The following is a 24,036-nucleotide window of genomic DNA, read 5'->3' on the forward strand; positions in this document are numbered from 1 at the left end:
TATTTATTATAAGTTTTATTAGCTATCACGATTATGGTGTCTGTAATAAAAGTACCTCGTTACGTTTGCCAGGTATAGTTTATTTTATTGATAGTTGATATTGTTGTTGATTCAAATTCCAATTAAAACGTCGTGTATTCAAATCATGTTGTTGTAATACTTATAGCTTCTATTTCTATTAAAACAGTTAGTTCGGCAACTTTATGGAATACAAACATAATGTTACCAATTCCCATTTATTGGCCCATACAGTTCCTCCGTACAAGGAAAATAAGCAACAAAAACTTTTTGTTCTCTTGTTATTTTTCCTCTCGAAACAACATAAAAGCTTTTGATTGGATGCGTGCCATAATTTAACATACATACATAACATTACACTTATTATCACTAATAGCTTAGGCATTGTTAGAATTTGTGCCAAAGTACTACTTACTCGAACCGTTTGGCATACATGCTTGGTTAAATGTATATGAAAACTGCTCTACGTGGAAGGAAGACTCTAATAATATGAAGTTGTTTAATTTGGTTGGTGCGTTCTTGATCATCCAAATAAACGCACAAACCAAAAAATTACAATGTCAACTTGCTGAAACTCATGACTTAGATCCAATATTGAAAAAATGACTCTAAAAACAAAAAGGTATATTTTGTGACAATTTAAAATTACCGATTCCGCTAAATATAACAAGTGCTCTTCATAATCTATACTAATATTATAAAGAGGAAAACTTTGTTTGTTTGTTTGTTTGGTTGTAATGAATAGGCTCAAAAACTACTGGACCGTTTTTAAAAATTCTTTCTCCATTCGAAAGCTACATTATCCTCGAGTAACATAGGCTATATTTTATCCCGGTACGGGCAGTAGTTACCACGGGACGCGGGTGAAACCGCGTGAAAACGGCTAGTGAAGAGTATGTGTCAAGTATCTTAGCTCTTGTGTTAGTTTATCAAGCTTGAGATGAAAAGGAAACTTCTTAACATACGAATAATAGTAAAATATCGCTTCAAAGACACCTTAGAAATCGTGACCCGTGAACTATTTATTTCTGTTAGAAGCGTGGATTGAATCAAAGTGGGCGGAACACGTAACTTGGCCTCTATAGCCCTTTGAGCCAAAATTGGGGCGTCTGACGCGTCCCCGACCCGGTTCGTTGATCACAGCATATTTTATAGAGCAGCGACAAAGAGGGTACTCGAAAAGTTTCGATGTTTGAGCGCATTCGAATTAAGAACGTAGGTGTCAAGCCTGCCAATACAAAATTCTCAATTTTTCACACATAAAATTATTTTTGCCTGTATTTATGTGATATCAAGTAAGCATCATTGGCACTCTCACGCAGAATTACTACGCATTTTAGCAACATTTTGTTACGCAATTTGGCCAGCATCCGTTCTAGTAATTCTGAGTATATGAGTATTATTAACGATTCATAATGCTTGGCGGTCGGTTGTTCTTCTTTTGTATATGGCTAATCAATTATATCTTGGAGTGTTACTAGTAAAGCGAAGCGTTTTTGTTAATGGTAGGATATATTTGAAATAACCACATTTTGAAGGCTATGAGTGTTCGCTGAGACCGCTAGGGCCAAGAAAGGGTGGGAGCAAAACAGCAGAAAAACCCAGTACCGAAGTATCCATGGATGTATGTATACAGTATTTAGTTAAGTATGAACTTCCATTTAAATAAAAATAATCAGAAGAGCCAATTGATACGATAATTACATGGTAGGATATCCGACATGTTTCTTATTTCCTTTGTTTTGAATGCCAAACGACACTGACTCCGATTCGCATGAAAAGACATTGATTTCATTAACATAGATCTACTTATTTGTACCTTTAATAAACTTATTGAACTAAACATAGAAAATATTGCCCCCCGCTATAATTTTCATCAAAAATGCTCTAATTTTATTTTGACGCAGTACTTACTGAAGAAATAATATTTCGGCAATAAACATAAATTGTTCTTCGAAAAAACGGTCTTTTGGTTTTACAAATTGATGTTGAAAACTGAAGTCGGTAAATAAAGTAAAAGACTGATGTAGCAACAAGTAGCTTCAACGACTTTCAAGTAATTTGGTTTACCAAGAACACAACGCCTAGGTAATAAAAATTATTTATTAAGAAAGTGCTCTTTATATTTTCAATATTCTTAAATGAAGAGATTTTATGTAATCTGTTTCTTTGTTTTAATTACTGATCATGCAGTTTTCCATTTGTTGATGATACCATTAAGTTTCTTGCCAATTCTTCTACATAAAGCTACTTTTGGAATGGGCAACTAGAATCAAACCTATTTATATTTTTTTACGTTCATAAGTTCTTGTAAAGGCCTAAATGAAATAAATGATTTCACTTCGATGTTTCATTTATTTTTAAATCTACATCAACGGGCAGCGAAGTAGAACCTTTCTTCATCTATACATTCACGTATCGATAAGAATCTAGTCTTGAGAACTGCACAGCTATGCGATTAGTATCGAGTAGTGTTGTGCTACTGTCGCAGTATCGATTGGCCGCGGCTCGGCCACAAGGTCGCACAATGTCGCCACCCTCTAACGGTGCTGGTATTAACTTTAACTAGATCATCGTTTTATTTGTTTTATCCGGAATATAGGTCATTAGAAGTATGAAGATATCTTTGTTATCCTCAAACATTGGGTATGGGTATAACTGGATTTCTGCTACCTCAAGTAAAATAGATAATGTCATAGAGTCTTGGGATGATCTTTAGGCCCTCATATTACAGCAAGATGTGTTCTATGGGTAAATTCGAAACGCCAATGATGACTAAATATTACAAAAACTAAATCCTCTGTCGTCAGTTGGTCTTTTCGCATTTAACTGGACAGAAACTAAAAACCTGTATTTCCTTATATTTTGCACCTCAAAAATTCATTTTCTGTGAGGATATAGGTTCTCAATAATTTGCATTACCTTCTTCAGGCATAATATTCTAGAAACTCAAAACGTTTTCATTAATGGTACGAATATTGCCGCACGTAGGCAGACATAACTATGGTAATGAATAATTATTGACTATACTGGAATATTCGGCGAATGTTACTAATAATGAGGAATTCTCAATATTCCATGATGATTCACGTATCATGATATCGAAACATCTTCGGAGGTTATTACGTTTTGTTAATTATTAATTTTCTCACAAAAGCCCGTTGTTTGCGCTCTGTGTTTCGTCACACTGCGAAACAATCCATGTTTACCTAAAACCGGGCACGATTGATTTCATCGAATCAATTGTCACAGCAAATCATGCATAATTTTCTCTGTTTATTTATACGCAGACAGGAATTTACAGATGATTAGCTATATGATTGGTATTTGACATGCCAATTGCACCTTACATAGGTGCAGATCCTATTTTCGTTACAGCCTTTTTTATCGTTCCACTGCTGGGCACAGGCCTCCTCTCACATAGAGAAGGATTGAGCGTTAATCACCGCGCTTGCTCAATGCGGGTTGGTGATTGCAGACTAAATAGTCCAGGTTTCCTCAAGATGTTTTCCTTCACCTTTTTAGCAGTCTTAAGTATAAGATCCTATTTTATTGCCCACAAGATATATGACCATAGAAACTTTAAAAGTATATTTAAAGACTTCAAAAATAGTTACCATATTGATAGGAGCTGTTTCTTTGTTATTATTTTAGTAGACAGTTTTAAAAATCTGTAAAGCTTCTTAAAGAATAACATTTCTAAATGTTTTTCTTTGTCTCACTGCTCGAGTTTCAAGTGAAACTAAAGTAGGTACTGTCCTTGTTTAAAAATGAAAGACAAAAGCCTCTTTAGTCGTTCAAAGTCGAAAGTTTCTGAAGACGAATATTCTCCAGATCAAAATTATACTGTGAGTGTGTCAAATATGAGTTTTAATACTGTTTTCCTTTTATCGTTGTTTCCAGAAATGTCCCATACAAACAACTAAAATATATTATTTTTAATATGAATTACTGGAACTGTCCAAGTAACAATTATGTATGTTCTTTTCCCCTAAGACAGAATGTCCTTGTTATACAATAGAACATTTTTGGTCATACTTCTTTTCCTAATATTTCTAGATACAGTTCTCACAAAACTCGATGGCATTGCGCAACTTAATACCAAACAACCTAATAATGCAACTTTATAATGGTACGCGTATGAACCATCCAGGCAACAGCAGGAAGCTAAAACTGGTAACTGCGCACCAACCCGGACAATATTCAGTGACGAAAAGTTTGGCGACAACCAAACTCGCAGTGCAAGTCCAAAGTTTCCTCTTAAAGTCAAAACATTCGCAAAATTCGCTACAGGTATTCGGGTGACTGGATCAAACTATAACGGCCGATCTCAATACTCTACCAAGAGTTAAACTCGGTTAGCTACCAGAGTTTTACTGTTACTTTTGATCTATCAATAACTGCCGTCTCAATAACAAAACTTCCGTAACGTTATCTACAGTTAAAGACAGATAGGTCCCTTCCCTCACAAAAAATGCAAAAAAAGTCAAATTCCCGCGCTCGCTCGCAGTCGCATCTGTTTTGAATTGTTTCGAGTTTTTTTGTTGTTTTTTTTTGTGATTTGGTTGGAAATCTCATTTGTATTTATAAAGTACCTATACTCCATTTAAAATAACATTATAAATTTAAGTAAACCTTTTTTACTATTTGTTCAATTGATTTTTTTCTATTGCGTTAATAGTATGATTAATGGCGGCTGCAGTAAATACTTGGTATTGTTAAAAATAATTTGCTTTCAATTCCGTTCTTTTGTCTACGGAATAGAAGTCAAAATCGGTTGAACAAACAGTAAAAAAGGTTTACTTAAATTTCTAATGCTAATGGAGTATAGTGTGCAACTATTTTATAAAATTTGGTAAATTTTTTACTAATAACTCATTTACACTACTTTTATTTAATCTAAATCTAAATGTAAATTCCGAGTCAGAAAATTCGCTTTCATAGTTAATGCGACTGTATACTCTGCAATCACCAGATACTGTAGGTGTCGCAGAATCAAATACACCAGCTTCATACATCTCATCACTTTCATCACTGAACAAATCCATTTTATTATGAAATAAGTTATAATTACAACGTAAACCAGCAGTTAATCGCCCGATTTCGGGAGATAGCAAATTTTTAACTGACAGTAACAAAAACAAACTAAAGTTAACGGTCAAAATGTTATTGAGACGCTCTTTATTTTTTTTCTATGGATCCACTTAACTATGGTAAGCGGTAAGCCCTCCCATATGTGGATCAAAGTAAAGGTTGATATTCCTATCTATCTTTAGTTTATTGAAACGCACAAATGCGGTTGTAGCTACTAAAGATCGGTAATGTAACAGATGGTTAAAGGTAAGTAAGTTATTGAGATCGGCCGTAAATGGAATTTCCAGTAACTCCCAGTAAGTTGTCTAACTAAAGGTTCCATCTATAACATCTATTACCAGTGTTTCATTTCCTGGCCGTGTCCGCTCTATTATTCTATGTCCCGACTTTGAATCTGTCATCTAGTCATAGTTAAATGGGAGATATCCCACATTTAGTCAGCTGGATTTGTAGGACAGTTCGAATAATGAATCTGTTTAAATTTTTTCTCAGAGTATCTAATACTCTTTTAGAAAGTGGTTGAGGGTTTATTAGTAGATTTAGTCCTTGTATGTCCTTTGAAATCGACCTTGCTAAAAGAACATCATTTTATAGACCTTATAAATAATAGGAGTGAATTTATCGCGTTTTATTATTGGGTAAAACGTTTTCCATTACAGATAATTCAATATACATAATGGCTTATAAACAGCTATCAGTAAAGATAGCGAACATTCTGAAAATTCCGGGAAAATACATTTACCTAAATGAACAGAAGCTTCAACATTTCAGTTTATCGAGCAAGTAGATTATTTCATGTACCACCACAGTCATTTTAAATGTTCATAAAATCGAGATCAACTTTGATAAAACGCTTGTAAAGACGCCAACATCTTTTTCTATGCTTCGCCTTCAAGTCCTGAACAACCTAGACAATAGTGCCAGTTGAACGTTTTTGGTTAAACTCAAAAATAGGTATAATGCGTCGAAACGGGTGCCCTCTTTTGGAAAATGGGTCACAGTCTATACGGGGCCGTCTCAAGCGAAGACTCTGGCGACGAGGCTGTCTGTCTGTATATTATTGTAACAGTTAACGGGATTTTCACAAAATCTCATAGCACGATTTACAAATTACTTGAGTGCTCCAAAATGTGTACATTAATGCATACAAATTCAATTGGAAACGATTGGAAGATGTCGCGGTTTCGTGTTTTAAATCCAGTGATTTATTTAGTCTCACGACACCAGTTTAAGCGTTTGTAATTTTATTCTACTTTGTGGATTGATTGAATTGCTTAAACTTGTTACAAATTAATTTATTGGTTAGCACTGAGACTGGAGTTTATTTAAAGTTCACCAAGTATGGTATTTGCGTCTAAAATTCATGGCTGCTATCTGAGCTTAATTATTTTGTTTAATCGCCCTATCCATCAAACTTGAGCCGATTAAATGAACTTTTGCTAATACCAAGTTTAAGTTTTCTCCATTTTATAGTCTTGTCTCGTTCTTCGCACACCGCAACTTGCTAAGCGAAGTAACGTTCCTCAACCGAAGTGCTTTTACACTCATTACTGGACCCCTTTTGGCGGTCCCTGCGCCTTTATGTCCCCTTTCCTGTGAAAATTCTAAAGCCAATGGTTTTAGAACGCACGTGTGATCTGAATATCAATTGCAAAATTTGGGCAAGTTTGCTGGAAGATACACAAAGTTTTTATGTTGAGGAAAATAAACTTCTCCGGGACAATAAATTTGTTCTAAGATCGCTGTCACGATCAGGCCGGTACCCTTGTCGTTCCGATTATCTCGGCTGGGATCTGTAGATTAGTCAGTCGATCGTATGACCATTTTTATGTCTCGTTTTGTCTTCCGCGTGGCTCGCCTCTAATAAAACACAATTTATGTTCCAAACGAAATTTTATTATAGCGACACTCTTATTTTGTTAATTGTACAGCAAGCAGAAGAATTTGTTATATGTCTGAAATTGAACGAAATATAATTTAATTCTTTGTTTCCAAAAGTGAAAATTCTTCATCCCGTGGAATTTTACATTACTTTTAAGTTATCTTAATTTAGCTGCCGCTTTTTACAGTCGGTAGCAAAGAGAAAAGGAACGTCGTGTGCAAGGTTTTTTGTGAACATTTTTCCCGAGGGGATACCTTTCTTAATGTTGATTAAATGCAGTATTTTGCAGTAATTTCAGGGCGCAAAGAACGCTCAAACGTCGGATTCCGGTGAAGCGTGTTGTGAAACTGCTAAATCGTGGAAAAGATTGGAAACAATGGCGCGCTCAATAGTTGTTAGTGCGCGGAAATTACAGGGAGCTCACGATTGGTGCCCGCGGCGATTTCGGACGAAAAACAACACGATTTTGGAATTGGAACACTCGATAGTTTTGATTGCTTTTCGAGTTATGGTTGTCTTTCTTTATTTATTCTATTTTTTAGGAAGACAACTAGTGTTGTTGTGCTCGGCACTTTGGTTTTGAAGTAAGCGGTATATTTTATGGTATGAAATTCTAACTTTCGTTACGGTTGACGTCGACTATTCATATATTAGGTTCATTGTATTTTGATAAAAAAGTCTTTATGTCCGAACTGGGAGTTACCTCCTTTCTTTATTAGAAAACATACTAAATCATAACATACACCTTTTCACCTTCTTCCTTCACGTTATTATGATAAATAGTGACAGGTGAAATAAAACGTTTCACTATAAAATACGATTATACCATTTCGGTAATGGCGGATACTTCTCAGATTAACCGTATCTAGGTTATCGGGTCAGCGCGACTGGCTATTTCAGCTTTGGATTATTTATTGATGCATCGATTTGTCTTTTTAGTCAAACTGTTTAATTTCCAAATTAGAATTAATTATTTTTTTCTTTGGATGTTGGATGGCTATTCACAGAAAAGTGGTGGACCAAATAAGATTTTGATTCTTAAATCACTGCAGTCAGTTGGAAAAGGCACCTAATTAAAAAAAATACTCATATTAATTTCTGGCTTAATAACCGAAGCTTATTCATAGATAACTAAAACGTTTATTTCAAAAAGAGCATTATCTAGTTTTAAGCAATATGTATTTATTATGTACGTTTCTCAGTATAAATGAATATACAATACAAATACCATCAAACTTTGTTCTACCATTATATGCCCCTAAAACATACTGCTATTGACCCATATCCCATCCTATGTAAGGAAGCACAATAATTCGGAAACTTATCTTCATTACCTTGAGGGACAAAAACAAGGCCCATGTTTGCCTTAACAATTATGGAACGCTTCACATACGATATACGATTCCACCAGTTTATTTGGACCCTTCATCGGAGTCGAATCGACTCAGTCGATAGAGGTGTAGTTGGTACAGCCGTTCCATCCACTTCCACAGGGAACCATCTCTCGCACCTAGAAAAAAAGTATGCCTTGCCCGTTTCTTTGCTTAGGCTCCAAACTATCTTTGTACTTACTAAATATCATTTAAATAGGATCAATAGGTTTGATGTGAAAGCTGGGCAAACAGACCGCAAGGTAGGCTAGCGAGTTTATCTACTGGGTGTAGTTGCTTACTCTGAAATAAAATAAAATTGCACGTTTCATAATTTCTGTGCCGACATCTCATTTAGCTGGAAAGTAAGAAAACACGCAATTTAATTTTCAGAACATTTTTCTTGACGAATCAACTTCCAGAATAAAATTACTGTAGCAAATATCTCACTCCAGTCTTTATTTCTAAGGTTCTCGTTTATATGGTTACCGTACCTTACTTGTTTTCCTTTAATCTGTTTTCTTTCGTTACAGGTAAGGGAGGATGAGGAAATGACGTAGACTATCGCTTCGGTATCGAGGTTTAATCTTCTCTACCGGTGAGGTATCTTGGGGGTGCTTTTACAGTTAAGAAAACTCTTTTAACAGAAAATAACTATTGCATTAGGAAACCTTTAGAAGAAATCTGACTGTAAATAGGAATGGAAATGAAACGTCGCTTGCAGAGATACATTTTCATGTATCTGAAGATATTAATGACACATGTCAGTAATATAAAAAATAACATTGTTCGAATATAAAAAGCTTATGAGGTGCATACTCCCAAAGAGTTCCAACAACATCATTTACCTTTGACGTTATTATAAGGCAAATGCAGTTCGGGGAATTATCAGTATATTACAAAATGCCCAGGATGTTGGTCATATTAGGTCCAAATAAGACCGTACTTGGAAATTTTGTTTATGAAAAGCCGCTTGTGTTTGCATTTCCATCTACGTGGAATTAATAGCATAGGGCTTTGGAAATTCGGCAACAAAGCAGGTGCCCAATTTTAGGTGCCACGCATCAAGTCTGGAAGCAGTGGTGTGCACCATTTGCGTTTTAAATACGGATTATTGCACGCTCCTGTTTATTGCCCGTTATTCCAGCATTTTGGTTACATTTACAACCTATTCTTTGGACCTTTTTCACCTCTTTGGTACTATTGTTTGTGTTCATGAATATAATGTTAGAAACTCTGATTGGATAGACGTTGCAATCCTAATTCCCGACATGTTGAACAATGCCACATATGACGCTATCCTCGCTTTAATTAATTAATACGCTATTTCGCCGTAATCATGAACTAAACAGTAAATAACACTATCTGTTGCTCGCGGTTCCACCTGCGTCCCGAGAGACCTGTTTCTCGAAAAAAGATACAATATAGCTTGTGTCCTCTTTCAAGATCTAGGGTTTCTTTGAACCTACCAAGGTTCATTTAAATCGGTTCAGTTGTTTTCGCGTGAAAGCGCGTCGGACAGAAAGAAATAAAAAATATACTTTCACATTTATTATCTCAGTAAGGATCTAGAATCGCCCAGACACGTTCATAATATCTTGTTGAACTAATCTTCCAAATTACTACTGAACACATATGTAAATGTGCAATCACATGCCAAAATTGTTACATCCTTTGTTCAAACCGAAAACCTAGTATGGACTGGATTCGCTTAATACTGTAAAGCTTATTACTGAGAGTTCAATAGTTGTCATAGGCACAAAGCATTGTCGAATACAGTGTGTAACAAAGCTGGTACCTATACAGAATTTTTGTTATTTATGTTTTTAATGTGTCAAACACATTCTGAGAATAAACTACAGTTACATAAATTGCACTGGTTATCAATACTCGTAGAGATAAAGTTGATGCTGTTGACAAAAATGATGCTTTTGTTAGAAATTACCAAAAAAAAGGTTACCTCAAAAATGTGTGAGATTGGTATATCACTAAATCCCGACGTTTTAGTGCACTCTGTACTCATAATTAGATTCAGTGTCAAATAATCTACAAGAAATTATATGTGTCACCTTGACTATAAAAATGCTGCAAACTAATGTAACATTTGTATTTTTACCATCTGTGAGTTCACAGCTAGGATTATCTCTGTCGTCAGCATAATAAAATCTAAAAACATAGTCTGCATAAACTGTCGTAATCAGATTTCCCCTTTTGCCAACACTAGCAAGTTTGTTTGTTTGTCAAGTTCTCAGTAACATCAGTTAACTTTTTCATTATCACCTGTTGGCAACTGAGTCTTCACTTACATTTACAACTCATTTTAACTTCTACGTAGCTTGGACCGCGGAGTTTTTTCTCTCTTCTTGTTTTACTGCTTAATGCTGGTTTTTCACAGTTAGCGAAACTATTTTGGCTTCTTCTTTGGTAAGATGAAGAAATCATCAGATAAGGCACTTCAGATTACCAAAAGTGCTTTTGACCGAATTGTGGACACACAAGGATATTTTATCTTTGTGAGAACTTTAATTGTCATCGCAATTCAAAGTGTGCCAACACATGCATGTATCAAACGCTCAGATACATCATCCTTGTTGTGATTCTGTTCAAATCAAACCACTCGAAACTTTGTGTATTTCATAAGTATTTGTTTGTCAATTATGTTATCATTTTACAAATTGTGGTTATTCGCTTCACTCGTAACAGACAGAAGCTGTGATTCACTAAAGGCCAGCTGTTACGATAAGATCTAAGATTTCAAGAGGTCTTAGTTTATTTATAGCCTTGTTATAACCATTCTGTCGCTTGTTGTGTGCCACTTTCTCATAGTTTGTTCCTAAGGGGCGAGTTTTTAATTACCGCCGAGATTGCGGCGCCGCACAGTAGATCGACGCCATACAAGCGTTGGGACATAGGATATTTAAATATCCAAATGTCAATTTTTGAAAAACGAGTTATGCCATCGTATTTGTCTTCTTATTAGCTGTTAAAAATGTTACTAGCATTTTCTGATTGGACTCTTACATCGAGAGCTATAGCGCAAAATGTGATTTAAATGTATGGGAAGTGACTTAAAAACTGATGTATCTCGAGATTCCCTTCGCCTTTCGACTTGATTTTTTTATATGGTAATAAGACATATATTTGGCACATTTTCTTCAAACAAACATGGTGCGATAAATGTGCCCGTTTTAAGATACAAGTATAGACCGATTTTTGCAATATCATCTACATATTTATTTATAAGTTTCACATATTTTATCTCTGAATCTCACTTCAGTGGTGACTCACTGATATGGTCAGGCCATAACTCATTGGTGCACCGATAATATAATCTCTGGAAATAATTATATACTACTAATGAGATAATTTGATAATTTTTTGGTAATTTGTTATTACCTAAATTTTAATGAGGTGATTAGCTATTTTTTTGAAAAATTAGCTAATTACTTATAAAAGACCTTTTTATTGTTTACAATAAGAACTCGAATCGATTTTTAACATACCTACCCTCATTAGTGCCAATTTTGGAAACCATATAAATAGGTGCATTACTTGAAGAGCATTAGTTGTAATTTCATCCTCATCCGAGTGTTGTCATTATGTCTTTTCACGGTTTCGGTACTTACCTCGACCTTTACATTTCTCTACGTGAAGGTGGTGATATTCAGGACTATAATCAATTATTTACGTCTCTGAAAACCAATAGTGATTTTCAGTTAAGAGACGCAGTTGAAAAAGAACTTAAAGAATGGTGTCGTAGATTTTGTTATCGGATCTATGCTAAATGGATGAAATCTTCAAGAAATCAAGAAGCATTTATGCGGAAGTATTCCTCCTGGTTGCAAGCAGATATCAAATGGCCAGAAAATTGGAAAGAGAATGTTATTATACCCGAAGAAGAAATAGACGAGGCATCTGAAGAACCAACAGCGACAACATCCGATTCTTTCACAAATGTTGTGATGAATCCGGAATGTCGGGTTTCCGACGCATCTACATCTACTTCGATAGAAAGCCGCAAACCTTTTGAAGAATTATCGAACAAACAAAAAAGAAGACGCACAGAATCGAGTTGCAGCCCCTATAGCACGGAAGAAATCTTGCTCAAACGAGCCTCAAATCATCTGGAAAAAAAGATGTGGCTGAAATCCTGCAGTACCTTTTAGAAAATCCAGAGCAAGTCTCTAAAGTAAAGCAGTTTATTCAATTTGGAGAAATGAAAGAAATATCATCCCAAAAAGCTTTGGCATTATATGTCACTTTAAGACTATCAAAGTTTCGATACATAACACTAAGAGATTTCAGTGAAAAGGAAGGAATTTGTAAATACCCTAGTTATTATAAACTTCAAGAAGAGAAGAAAAAGTGCTACCCTGACAACAGTGCTGTAACAATAACAGAAACTTCTGTAAATAGACTTATTCAGTGTTTGGACATAAGTCTTGACAAAGATGAACTCCTGCTAATAAGCAAATGGGGGTTTGATGGAGCCTCAAATCAAAGTGTACATCAACAAAAGTCGGATTGTTCAAATCAAGAACTACAAAGCGTGTTCATGGCGAGTCTTGTGCCATTGAAGCTCACAACTCAAGATGGATGTATTATTTGGCAAAACCAACGGCCTTCATCAACGTCTTTCTGCCGACCCATTATGTAGAAGTTCATGAAAGAAACGGAGTTTAATGTTAAAAACGAAATGACTAATATAGAAACAGAAATAGAATGTTTAAATCCAACGAAATGTGAAAATGCAACTATCAAGCATAAATTGCTCTTGACAATGATAGATGGAAAAGTGGCATCCTATATCTCTGGCACTTCTACAGCAGTTTGCGATTTGTGTAAGGCGCGTCCGAAGGAAATGAACAATATAGAATTGGTTCAGAAAAAACCAGTGGACGAAGATATGTATAAATATGGATTAAGCAGTCTTCATGCATGGATCCGTGCCATGGAATGTTTGCTTCATATAGCATATAGATTAGACATTAAATCTTGGCAATCAAGAGGAGACGATGCCAAAAAATCTGTAGATGAAAGAAAAAAGAACATTCAAGACAGATTCAGAAAAGAAACTGGTTTATTATTAGACGTTGTAAAACAAGGCAGTGGGACGACAAACAACGGAAACTCAGCTAGAAGGTTCTTTCAAGATCCAGCCAAAACTGCTGATATAACTGGACTAGACGTTGCTTTAGTGCAAAGACTTGGTGTGATCCTACAATGTATTTCTTCTGGTGAAAAAATTATTGTAAACAAATTTAATGAATTCTGTATAGATACTGCAAAAATGTTTACCAATCTTTATCCATGGTATTATATGCCTGTGAGTATTCATAAGTTGCTTATTCATGGAGCTCATATAATTGAGCATTTGTCTATAGTGCCAATCGGTTTTTTGTCAGAAGAAGCATCTGAAGCGAGAAACAAAGATTTTCGTAAATTTAGAGAGTCTCACTCGAGAAAAAGTAGTAGTATTAATTGTAATGAAGATGTACTTCATAACCTGCTTCTCACTTCAGATCCTTTTTTGACAACCATACGACCAAAATTGGATCGTAACGTAAAGAGAAATATGTTTAAAGAAGTTTATGAAATGATAGTCACAGAAGAAAATCAAGTAGAATTTTGTGACGTTATGAATTTAATATCTGATAGCGATTCTGAAGAATCTGAAATAGAATCTGATGATGATATTTTCTGTGACTAACACTTTCTTTTAGACTATTGATTTTTATGATGCTTTATGATGCTGTTCTTCGTTTTGTTTGTTATATTGAATATTTGTTTTTACTGTTTTTATCATGTCTAAATATTAGTGTCAACCAATTTAAAATTTTGTCCTTACTTTATCATTATGAAATTAGTTATTAGTAAATTGTAGTTAAGTACTTCAATAAATATCTTAGTAATAGAATTGTAGGTATATTTTGATGTTTTTACATATTTTATTATTTGTAATTTATTATTTTTTTAGTAACTAAGCGTGACAATAAAATATTTTTTTGTTTTTCATAAAAAACGACTGCTTTTATTTCATTTAATTTCAGTCAACCATGCGCCTATTTATATGGTTTCCAAAATTGGCACTAATGAGGGTAGGTATGTTAAAAATCGATTCGAGTTCTTATTGTAAACAATAAAAAGGTCTTTTATAAGTAATTAGCTAATTTTCCAAAAAAATAGCTAATCACCTCATTAAAATTTAGGTAATAACAAATTACCAAAAATTAACAAATTACCTCATTAGTAGTATATAATTATTTCCAGAGATTATATTATCGGTGCACCAATGAGTTATGGCCTGACCATATCAGTGAGTCACCACTGAAGTGAGATTCAGAGATAAAATATGTGAAACTTATAAATAAATATGTAGATGATATTGCAAAAATCGGTCTATACTTGTATCTTAAAACGGGCACATTTATCGCACCATGTTTGTTTGAAGAAAATGTGCCAAATATATGTCTTATTACCATATAAAAAAATCAAGTCGAAAGGCGAAGGGAATCTCGAGATACATCAATTTTTAAGTCACTTCCCATACATTTAAATCACATTTTGCGCTATAGCTCTCGATGTAAGAGTCCAATCAGAAAATGCTAGTAACATTTTTAACAGCTAATAAGAAGACAAATACGATGGCATAACTCGTTTTTCAAAAATTGACATTTGGATATTTAAATATCCTATGTCCCAACGCTTGTATGGCGTCGATCTACTGTGCGCCGCTTCTTCGGCCAATATTGTATTTGCTGTAAACAAGTTCTTATTTTTGTACGATATTAATCTTTTAATTTGACATCTCTTTGTGGACTTTAATGGGAAATATATTTGATATTAATTGAACTGTTCAATCGTATTGCTCTATTTAAACTGAAATGGTACATTTGCTATTTAATGTTACATTAAATTGCTAGCCGCAGGTGGTCAGTAAATTGATTACATTTTGAAAGGCGTTACTAATAAAGCAATTTTGTGCAATAAGGTTGACACTTGAATTAAGCCAAGTTAACTTGTGAGATACCAAAGCATAAACGTTTTTTGGCATCTTTATTTTACTTGTTGCTGGACTCCAGGCGTCTTGACTATTATTAGTTGGCTATTCTATGTTTTGTCCCAACTTGGAACTAGAAAGTCATGCATAATGCGGTACTAAGAACGCGTGTCAGGTCGTCAATTGGCGTGTAGTACTAGATGTAAAACAATACTTCACACGTGTCTCACCACGATTCCTAAGCACTTTGTTTGTATACACTCTGTTAATGACTTACAAATTGCTAAACAAACACTGAGTCAAAGTGCTCGTGGCATACATCTTCCCCGGATCTAGCAATAGTATATCTTTGCTAACAGGATTATCGTCATTTGCATACACAACCGCGGCAACGTGACGAGAATATTATTATGAATACTAGTTTAACGTCGCGTCTGTGTATTGAAAGGATAAGCGGAAATTATGTATTAGAGAAATATCCTATAAATTCATCTTACATTTTCCTTCTACGAAACGAATTACGAAAACGAAGGACGTATAATCTCCCCTTTTCTATTAAAAAGACCTCATCGGCAAAACATAGGTGAGCTTTACGCCAAACTTTTCGGTGAAACGGGCATGATGTTATGTTAAACTATGACATTGCATTTCCTCAAACTTTACCCCTCTCGACTAAAACAGGAACTCACGTTTTTGACCCCTCAGTGAGGAGCATACATCTCATCATTTACATAAGGTGCAACTAGAGCGAACAACATTCCGTGTCACGGGGAAAAACTACGTTAAAGAACCCTTTTTAGGGTTCCGTGCCCATTAGGAATTCGTATAATTCCGTCACGTCCGTCTGGCTGTGTGTAGATATTCTTGTGTGCTTCCATAGACATTGTACGAGCTTGAATGTGCTAGCAAGAAAATAGAGGACGGAATGTTCTTCTCTTGCTTTGACTTATGACATTACGTTTTACATTTTCTTCTACTCAGAGCAATTGAAGTATTTCTGGACCAGGTTTGTTCTTATGCATCAACGACTTTAGAATGTGTGACGTCTAATTAAATAGACTTTATAAATAAACTTCGTATAATTGATTTAACTCTTACAGCATTTGGCCTGACTGAACAAAGTCATTGAAACTGAAAGCACTTGGCAACCACGGTTCATTGGTGTTACAAGGTCCCGTACACATCAGAGACGACAATTGGAACCAATGCGAGCCAATCTGCACCGGATTTCATTTGCATGACCCGACCTACCCGAGTTCACGGTCTTATCACTTTTTATTGTTATCGTAAACAAAAACCTATTCCATGTTATTGATTTGAACAATAATAAATTATGTCAAAGTATAGCGAATTAATTTGTGCCAGTGATAACAGGGGTGATGTGAAATAATTATGATAATGTTATACCAAGGTTGTATTTGTCGACATAGTGACAAAGTAGAGCTGCAAAAATCGATTGTCTACATATCCGTCCCCTCTTCGCCCCTCCGTTGACATTGACATTTTCAAACTAATTCTTCATGCATTTTAGAATCAATTATTTTAATTGAGTATAACGTGTGTTTAATTACGGCGATGACACATGACTAGCAATTATTCGCAAATAGACTGATATTTATTGACATTTTAATTCGGAGCGTGAGACATTTTTAGAACCGCGTCAGAAAATTCAAATACTTTGTGTGTTTAGTAATACTTTGGCTGTTTTTTTCCACTCACTATGTACCCAAAAAGTAAGCATTCCCGTGACAAAAGTGAATAAATTAATCAGAAAATTGACGTAGTAAGTAAATGGCACGGCAGTGTGTCCGCCAAGTTCGAGCAAAAAAAGCGACACACCGGCCGTGGGTTATATTACACGAACCATTTCGGGCCAAATTCGACCCCCCTGTAACTCAAAATCTATTTTATTTACGCATATCAAATTTCTAGTATCTGTTGAGACCCCCTCACTTATCTAAAATACAAAATTTCATTAATATACCTAACCTAACCTAACCTAACGAACTTGTTCGAAATCGATATTGTTTGCCGTGAAAAGTTGCTAAATAGACTCGATTGCGTATTAACGTGAATAATTCATATTGTACACGGCTTCAGGAAATCCTAGGCCTATGAATATACAATGAAATCGTTAAAACAATTAAATTACTGACCAATCATCGTTCAAACCAAATGGCTGGCCATTACCCTCAAAGCGTAATTACAAATTAATTAAAAGGCAATTAAAATCTGTTGGCACTTTGACGTGGGATAAAAGAATCGGTGTTGAGACCGTCATCGTCATTCGTCGGTCCCCGGTCCCTACGTGACACGAAAATTGAAAGGTGACGATGAGAGGTACTGTCAGAACGAAAAAATGTATTACCAAAGTCCCACTAGTATCACCAAAGTTCCCGTTTTTGACGTTCAATGTTTGCTTATGTATTTAGATGAACTGAAATGGTTGTAATAAGTAGATTCATTTATTTTTCGAAGCTCTAGCTGTCTACCACAAGATTGAAGATGAACTACATAATGTAGCTGGTTTGGAAACGTAATCAAAGACTGTCTTCAATGATAAAAACCACAACACCCTTTGTAGAAATCGATAAGGTTTTGACTTAGTGTGCCTTCTGCTTTCATACTGTATAGTTAGTGTCGGACACAAAAATATACGAAATATTTTACACGTGACGTATTAAGCTGATTGGCATCACGGTCTTGTCAACTGAGGAGTACAAAGTTACCGACAGATATTTTTGGAAAGACTTGTTTAAGTGACAACTTGAGTGGTTTGTGACTTACCAATTATGGTTATACTAATTGTTCTTTGCGGTTTAACCCCCGGGAGAATCCTTTCCCGCAATCGGGTAAAAAGTAGCCTATTTCCTTTCTTATATAAGTCTCGACTATGACGATATGCACCAAACGTTTAAATCGGTTCAGTATTGACGAAACACAATCACATTTTTCAGATTGTTAGGCAGCTCAAGCGGTTTAACAACAACAACTAGCCCATTTGTAACCGCCGATTACCATACCATCATCCCACCATTTCCCAACATTACATCATCCCATCATTTCTATACCATATCCGTAAATTTAGTTTTATATTTTATTTATTATGTATGTATATATTATATAATTGATAAAACATATCCCTCCTCAAACCACCCACAACATCTAAAACCCCTCCCCAACCCAAAACCAGCCAGGAGAAAGGCGCAGACATACCATAAGTGTTACCCTTTCTCCCCAATGTAAATATTAAATAAAAAAAAAAAGTATTGACGAAAAAGCGCAACACAAAAATATTTTCGCATTTATAATAGTTACCTAATTGAACGTTACCAAGTAAGGATACTACTGCCTATAAATAATATTACAAGTTCGTTTACTAACTTTATAACTTATATTTCTTAAACAATAAGTAGCCACGGTATTCATAAATAGATGAATGTGTGTCTTGATCACATCCGATATGCGAGCACGTGTAACAAAGCCAGAGTACTGGCGTCTGAGCATACTACACGTCTACTTATGAACTGTTTGAACAATGTTTATTAAAATTAAAGGCGCTAAGTGCAGCTTGTTTGTTATTTGTTTATACGTACTTTAAGTATTGTATCGAAGAGACTGAAATATGTAGTCTACTGTGATAATAAACTTAAAGTCACACAGGAGACAGCCTCCAAAACGCACACCTCTCACCACTTCCTATGTGCTTTACTGGGAAGAAGAAGAGATGCTGCAAACTCCCTATTAAGTAACACATGTCTGTCTTTTAGGTTTGAAGAACCAGATTTATCTAAGTCCAATAATATTAAAGTATACTATTCCAGGCTGAAAAAACTAGGTACCTACATAACATGCGTATGCATTTAATTTAATTAAACTGCGCATACAGCCGCCTGCTGAATATTGAGCCGGTAATTAGTTGCTGATTCTGGTTAATTAATAATAATCGGAAACGAATGAATGTATCAAATTGCTAATTTATTGTTGCAAAAACGTCCGCGCATCAAAACTTTCGTTCTCATTACCGTGTTTGTGAACCGTGATTGTTTGATTTCCAATCTTATTACTATGTGAATAGTGTTTGAATTTACAATGCCATCAAACGGTATTGTTACATTACGAGTAGTTGATTGAATTCCGTTAATACCTTTAATTGTGTAAAAGAGTCATTACTGTCGCGTGTTGTCTGTTATTTTGTGTAATTCTAAACTGTTGTCTACTGTGTCGGTGTGTCACGCATGTTTAAATGTTACTAACATACAAACAAGCTATTATAGTTTTAATGTCCTAATTATTTTAGGCCGAGAACCCGCGGCAACTAGACCTACGTCATAACGTAAGTTGTAATAATTAGTGGACCAAGACTAAAGAGATGAAGAAATCAACAAAAAGCTCTTATGTAGATAAAAAAGATTGGCATAGACAATCCTTTATTTTTAGTATGTGATATATGACGTAACATGAGGGAAAAATGTGAAAACCAAAAATGGAAAATCCAAAAACAGATTTACCAGTTGAATAACATAAATCTGAAAAAGGGATTTTCCCGTCGTTTTAATTTTAAATTGACATTTTGTAAAAGGATTTAATATTTGAAATGTAAAATTGAGTACTTTTTAAGCCTCACTTCCCATGAAATTTGTTCACCTACATAATTCCCAGAATAATCGGTTTTACATAATCTGAACATAGGAAAAACATCAGAACGTTTTTGTGAACCTAAAAAAAAATATTATTTTCCACTCATAATGAATGATAGAACTAGATACCATATGAAAAATTTTCTTTATCATACATCTTAAGCCATCAAATTTTCCCTAATTAATGTAATACATGAAGATACGAAGGTCATTTGGTACGTCACAGAAATTGTGACGTCAGAGACAGTTACTCCAGTGATTCGATAGAGGAAATCTTTGCTCGAAGACAATGATTTGATTATAATCATGATTGCTGGTCTGTGCCACTTGTGCTGCTTCCTTTGTCTTACAAGCGACATTCAATGTCAAGGTTTTATTTAGTATTTGATGTGCTTATTTGAAGGAATTTAGGTTACGATTGATAGGGGCTGATTCGATGTGTTAAATGTCGTTGTCGTAGTGAATTTTGCAGCATTACGTTGAGATTCGTCTTCTTTCCGAAAAGGGAGTGTTTTGATGTCTACGCAATAAATGTCCTGCGCAGCTAGCTGATCTCCTTGTATGAGAACCGCTACCCGGACGCCATTAATACATAACATACTGAATTCACTTTAAAATAAACTTTCATCAAGCAAAACAAAAACGCTAGATGCATTCATGTTTTGCTGGCAATATTAGCATCTACCTGTCTTTACGTCGTGCCTGTCCATAGGCGCATGATTTGTGGCTTACCTTTCTCTTATTGTTGCCATGGTTACCGCGCTGTTGACTCGTGAAAGTTCTCTGTGTAGTAGGTAACCTGCTTGACGTATTCGGAACGTTTTTGTTCGAAATAGATTTCCATACTGAGTGCTTAGTGCGAGTTTTCGTGAATTTTTTTACGGACTCACATGAGAGCGCGTATACTAAGATTTGTATGCAGTGTTGCCAACTTAGTGGATTTTCCACTAATACTGGTGGTTTAAGTCCCCTATTTAGTGGCGAAATGTTGAAAGTACTGCGGGTCAAGTAGCGAAATGTAAGTTTTGTGGTACAACTTTAAGGAGTTACTATGGAGATTTGAAGTCTCACGGAATGTCAAAAAAGCATCTACAAAACAAAAAGGTGAACGACTACTATATAATTATATTAAGTACTCATTCATTGGTCAAATGCGTAACTAAACAATTTGTGAAACTACTACGCGGATTATAATTTGTGAAGGATTCGGATTCGGATGAATTGCTAAACAGATGTAATGCTTTGTCTGTTTTAATTTTCTATCGTTGCCGAGTTACATCTTTGGATGATTAAATTGTTTTAGGTTACAATAAAATATAAACAATATTTTTTTAGTGGTGAATTTGGTGATTTTAAGTGTGGGATAAAGGACATTGCCACCCGTTGGGCCCCTTATTTGTGATAGAGTGTCAAGAATATTTTATTATTAAAAATCAAGTCCTAATTTTATAAAACTAACTATTTTTTTTCAGAATTTCTTGTACCCTAGCATTGAAAAACATAATTAATATTTATTTTATTGAATCTAAGCTAGTTCCGCCATTAAAACTTAACCTGAATGTTGCCAGGTAGACAACAGACTATCTCATTTAAGTGTCTTTTTATAAAACTGTTTGTTTTCCGAATAAAAATAAAATAAAATAAAAATAAAAAATAAACTATATCTATAAAACGGTTACACATACCACCATATATGGAATACAACAATAACACAATAATTAGTAAATGATATTATTTATAACAAATCGATTTAGGAAATCAATTAACAAAATATTTAACATGGTAACATCTACTCGGAACGCGCGCGAGTCTATCTGTCAAATCAATACGTCATTCAAATTGTTTTCGTGCCGGTTGTTATGCGTAGAGTTGAATTTATTCCTCCGTATTTGCTTCTGATCGTTACAATTTGCGTAAAAACTGTCGAGCTGATCGTTTTCGTGCCTCCAGTGGTTTTTTTTTTAGATATTGGACTCTTTTCTTAGTGATGATAAGTGAGCACATTGACTCGTGAGCATTGGACTCTTGTTTTTAGTGATATTGTTGTTTTACTCCGGAAAAATGTCTGCACCGGGTAGAAGTCGAGTAAACTACTCTTTGTGTCGCCGGTGTGTTAATTGCTCTTTACGTATAGCGCCTAATCTTCGTAGACGTTAATTGAAGAAATAGATGAACCAATGCTTATCCTTCTAAGATCCTGGGTAACACCTACATTGGTAAGTTTGTTTTATTATGTTTGTGGATTTCACACGTCTCTAAACTGTCTAAACCACCTTACATTTTATTTTATCATTTTTTCCAGATATCTTCTGATGACATCCTGTGTGTGAAATGTTTTGTATTATTACAAAACCAGATAGCATCTAACTCAAATCTGTCACTTGTATCCCCTGCTTGTGGACACCTAAACATATGCTACGCATGTGGCTTGTCAATAGCAAGTCGCAGAACTTATAGAGTCAGTCAAGATTGTCCTCAAAGGAATGTTATACTAAGATGGACACAAGCACATCATGTAAGTGTTTATTCTTCTTTATTTAAACTTAATGTATGAATGCATATGTATGTGTTGAACTAATTAAATATTAATGAATATCAAGTATCTAAATATAATATTTTTGTTATTAGGTGTTGCATTTGGAACGAGTTTGTCTTCCTTGTTGGGCGGCTGCATCAAGACAAGTCCGGAGGCAACCCGTTGCTGGCAGTAGCCAACACACTGCTGCACCGGAGACTGGTATCATGGATGGAAACATAATTACAGATATGATGATTCCTGTACCACCACCACTGCCACCGCTTTAATGATATAAGCGTTCCAGCACAATTTCTAGACAACATATACCTTGAAGAATAAATGTCTATTATTTTAATTGGTTGTGTTTTTTCTTATTAAACATCTGTATAGCATTTACTATATTTTAAACTCCTTTATAATTAAGCTCTTTCTAAAATAAACTACAGCTAATCATGGATGGCACAGCAATCTTACTAAGTAGCAGGGCAGTGATTTTACTATATCGCTTGCAGGAGATGCTGTCATATATGTCATACATACTCGTATATACTAGGTACCTAGCAGTTTGCCAACAATCTTGGGGTCGGCTTTTAGTCTAACCGATGCAGCTGAATACAGTATTGCTCAAAGAGTGATTGCCCATCTGACCTCCACACCCGATACACTGGGTTATAACATGTTACCTCCTGGTAAGTGGTTGTCACACTTGCTGGATTCTAGCTACTCATAACAAGTATAAATAATGCACCCAGAATCAGCAGTTTAAATGTAAGTACTAGCAGCCACCCAGCTGAAGTTTGTAATGGATGGTCACCCGAGTGCAATCTGACCAAGTAGCTTAACTTAAGATATCTCCTTGTGGTTGTTGTAACGTAGCCACATGCTCCTCCAACCAATTTAGCCCTAAGTATATTTATTTCTACTGGTGCCAGCAAAACCTACTTCCGCTGACTGCAAGATAAACAGTTTAACATATTATTTAGCAAGAAAAGATGATATCTGATGTTTTTATTTCATTTGGGAATCAATATTAATACTAAAAATATTTTATTGTTTTAACGCAAATTGTTTTTGAAAAAATATTGTCTAATAACCTCAATTTCTTCATCTGAAAAAAATCAATAATTCTCGGAAACTAGGGTGAAAAATTATAAATTGTTTTCAGGGTCTGAAAAGGTAATTGTAGTTCTTCAAAATAAAGTTAAAACCACCATGGCACGCAATTTTTTTTTGGGGGCCCAAATCTCCTAACAAAACGGGCATTCTCCTTTTTGTTAGTGGTTTTCTGGTGGTTTTAAAAGTTGACTCTGGTGGTAAGCTTCTACAACTGTTGGCAACACTGTTTGTATGGAACAAAAACAGGTTCCAATTTTTGACACTAGGTGGAGCTGTTTTTGTTCCATACAAATCTTAGTATACGCGCTCTCATGTGAGTCCGTAAAAAAATTCACGAAAACTCGCACTAAGCACTCTGTTCTTAGACTAGAATGAAGTGGGTTAAATACGCACATAGA

The 24,036-nt window shown here is 35.0% G+C and overlaps 1 protein-coding gene and 1 long non-coding RNA gene across 3 annotated transcripts in view; both read left to right on the forward strand.

Moving 5' to 3' along the window:
• Positions 1–24,036, forward strand: part of LOC110373290 (ubiquitin-like protein 3) — a 149,094-nt gene that overhangs the window by 42,813 nt on the left and 82,245 nt on the right. The window lies entirely within an intron of this gene.
• Positions 21,370–22,914, forward strand: LOC126054289 (uncharacterized). The gene is made up of 3 exons (XR_010277433.1): positions 21,370–22,220; positions 22,307–22,519; positions 22,633–22,914. It is a non-coding gene; the product is annotated as an uncharacterized LOC126054289 (long non-coding RNA).

The sequence above is a fragment of the Helicoverpa armigera genome, chromosome 19, assembly GCF_030705265.1.
Source record: "Helicoverpa armigera isolate CAAS_96S chromosome 19, ASM3070526v1, whole genome shotgun sequence".
NCBI classification, from domain to species: Eukaryota; Metazoa; Arthropoda; class Insecta; order Lepidoptera; family Noctuidae; genus Helicoverpa; species Helicoverpa armigera.